The sequence below is a fragment of the Lactuca saligna genome, chromosome 7 (assembly GCF_052625555.1).
Source record: "Lactuca saligna cultivar CGN05327 chromosome 7, ASM5262555v1, whole genome shotgun sequence".
In the NCBI taxonomy this organism is placed as follows: domain Eukaryota; kingdom Viridiplantae; phylum Streptophyta; class Magnoliopsida; order Asterales; family Asteraceae; genus Lactuca; species Lactuca saligna.
In genome coordinates, this window is record NC_136423.1 from 23473607 (window position 1) to 23476778 (window position 3172).

General features: G+C 33.4%; 1 long non-coding RNA gene across 1 annotated transcript; it reads left to right on the forward strand.

Moving 5' to 3' along the window:
• Positions 1-217: 217 nt before the first annotated feature.
• Positions 218-1792, forward strand: LOC145007583 (uncharacterized). The gene is made up of 2 exons (XR_013662997.1): positions 218-889; positions 993-1792. It is a non-coding gene; the product is annotated as an uncharacterized LOC145007583 (long non-coding RNA).
• The last annotated feature ends 1380 nt before the right edge of the window (positions 1793-3172 follow it).

The following is a 3172-nucleotide window of genomic DNA, read 5'->3' on the forward strand; positions in this document are numbered from 1 at the left end:
TAAGACGTCCAAACCATTAAGCTGTTAGTACAAGTAATCATTAATAAAATAATATTAAATTTTAAGAGGTATAACCCTTATTACGCTATTTACAATGAGTTTATGCATAGAAAAATACCAAATCTTACGCAGTTAACATGAATTACGTACATATTGAATAGGCTTTGGCTTTCTTCTTCAAATTGAACTGGTCAAAGAAGAACCCATCTTCCTCAGATTTTGCCAATTGAATCGGTCTATAGATAAACTTTATATATCATCTCTTATCTTAGTATCTATAGCCCTTCCTTGTAGAATAACCCTAGATGAGTCGCCATCTCTTCTCTCCTTGAACTCTCTCCCTCTCTATTAAATACTCTAAAATTCCTCCCATATTCGACGCAGTTACCCACCACACCTTGACCACTGAGACCATTACAGTCGCTGCTAAACACCTCTGCCTTTCTCTTCTCTTGCATATCTCCTTTAGAAACCCGAATATCGAACATCACAACACCATCAGTAAACTTTGTTGTCACATAACCTTCACTACCATCAAACAGGCCACCTTCATCATCATCGCACTTCATCTTACCACCGTTCACAACCCCCATCTCTCGACATCTAGCATATGCTACTGTTCTATTCTCTAATTATTTGATTTTGATCGATTGCACCGGTCAAGTCTAGAACGAATCTTTTTCTTCATATCTCTGCCCCATCCCCTTATATGACCAATTGACTGCAAAAAATTTCTTATCTGTGAGGTCGTAAGTGTTACGCATTTTACACACATACCTGGAGACCTAACCATCTACTACTCACAGCTGGTCGCACTCGACTCTCTAGAAACCTCAGACAACCATTTTCACAAGTGTCACAGTGGACCAGGATCCAACACGATTTCAAGGTTAGTGCTCTTTAACTGACAAAATTTTGTGAATTTGAGAATTTCTCTTTTTGTGGTCATAGGTCTCCAACCATCTCTCTCTCTCTCTCTCTCTCTATTGCAGAACCAGGAGGCAAACACTATTAATTTACAAACGTTCTCTAACAATACAGGTTTTTGTTAGCAATTTTAAAGTGTTCTTTTCAGTCATTTATCACATAATCGTCAATGTTTACTCTCAATTTCCGGTGTTTCCTCTCCATTTCAGGTTCTGATGTTTGTCTACATTTTGGGTAATCATTTGTATATTAAATATTCTTGTATAAGTGTATCTAGAGTAAAGCTTTCTTGTTTAAGTGGTACTAAGGGTATTTGTGTCCTTTTGACATTTCTCAACTATCTGTATCAATTCAGGTATATCTTCAACTATCTGTACTGATATGGACTCCAGTTAATGAAGGAAATATCTTATTACTCTATCATTTTACTGTAGTTGTTGAATCCTTATCCATTTAATTAATGTTTGTTTTCAAGAAAAATAACAATGCTTGCTAAACCCACCACCTTTGTTATCGTTCTTTGCACTTCCCCTTTCTGTCTCTCTATCAAAAAGCTACCTCATAGCTTCCACATATTAGTTTCCTCTATGCATCCTTCTAAAATTCCGGTGCTGCTGACCATCGTCCTGTATCTATGCGTATGTCTAACTTTGTGTTTATGTGTGTTTACAGGACTTGAAATGGATTGATATAAACCAACATCTCAAAGAAATCGTGGGTAAGCTTCTTAAGATCTGAATATGATCTTCTTGTTGGGTTTTTAGAGCTCTTGTAGTTGAATGTTTAGTTTTTTCTTTAAAGTTGCAATATGTAAGTTTTTGTTATTGTTTGGGGTAAACCCATTTGTAAGTTTTGTTTTTGAAAATTGCAATGCATAAGTTTTTGGTTTCATTTATTGTCAGACAACAAAAAAAATTTAACTGACAAAATTTTGTGAATTTGGATTGATTTGTTTCAAATTTTATCATATACATATTTGACTATTGTATCATTCTTATATTTGAAGGTACCATATGAATAATAGTTTCTTCTTTGTTTTGTATGTATCATGTACAAGAACATGGGAGTGTTTTGTTCTTAATATTTTGTATGTAAATGAAAAAAATAAGCTTTATTTATGCATTATACCATTTGTGAATGAAAGTTTTTTTTTTTTTTTTTTTTTGTTAATTCTCATGTGTCTTTCTTTGACATTCGTAATTGGTTTGGTGGGTTCACGTTATGTGGTTATATTTTGGTTTTCGATTTTGTTTTCGGGTTAAGTATTTTGTTAATTAATTTATTAGGAAACTATGATTTCATTTAAGATTAAAAACTTTCTTCCGTCTTTGAGTTCATTCGCATTTATACATTAAAAACTTCGCATTTTCATTCAAATTCTTCGCATCTTGCATCCATCCGTCTTTGAGTTCATTCGCATTTCATCGCATTAACTGAGAAATTAATCAGTTGTCTCATATTCACATTTCAGTTGTTTGAGAAACCCAGATACGAACCCAAATGCGAAACCCACTGATTTCAAATGCGAACCAACCAAAAATCATCAACCACGTACTTGTGTCACCAAATGCGAACTGAATATCACCATTAAATTCTCCTCGCATTCTATAGATGCGAACACAATCCAGATCTCCGACTCCAAGCTTGCGAAATCAAAATCAATTAACCTCAAACAAATCGTGAACTTCTTATGCGAACTGTTTTGACCCACAAAACCAAATGCGAACTCAATTGATGTCATATGTGAACTGATTTCATATATGCGAACACAATTGATTTCATATGCGAATCCACATCCATCGATATGAAACCAATACCAGTTGTCTAACTTTGTGTTTATGTGTGTTTACAGGACTTGAAATGGATTGATATAAACCAACATCTCAAAGAAATCGTGGGTAAGCTTCTTAAGATCTGAATATGATCTTCTTGTTGGGTTTTTAGAGCTCTTGTAGTTGAATGTTTAGTTTTTTCTTTAAAGTTGCAATATGTAAGTTTTTGTAATTGTTTGGGGTAAACCCATTTGTAAGTTTTGTTTTTAAAAATTGCAATGCATAAGTTTTTGGTTTCATTTATTGTCAGACAACAAAAAAATTTTAACTGACAAAATTTTGTGAATTTGGATTGATTTGTTTCAAATTTTATCATATACATATTTGACTATTGTATCATTCTTATATTTGAAGGTACCATATGAATAATAGTTTCTTCTTTGTTTTGTATGTATCATGTACAAGAACATGGG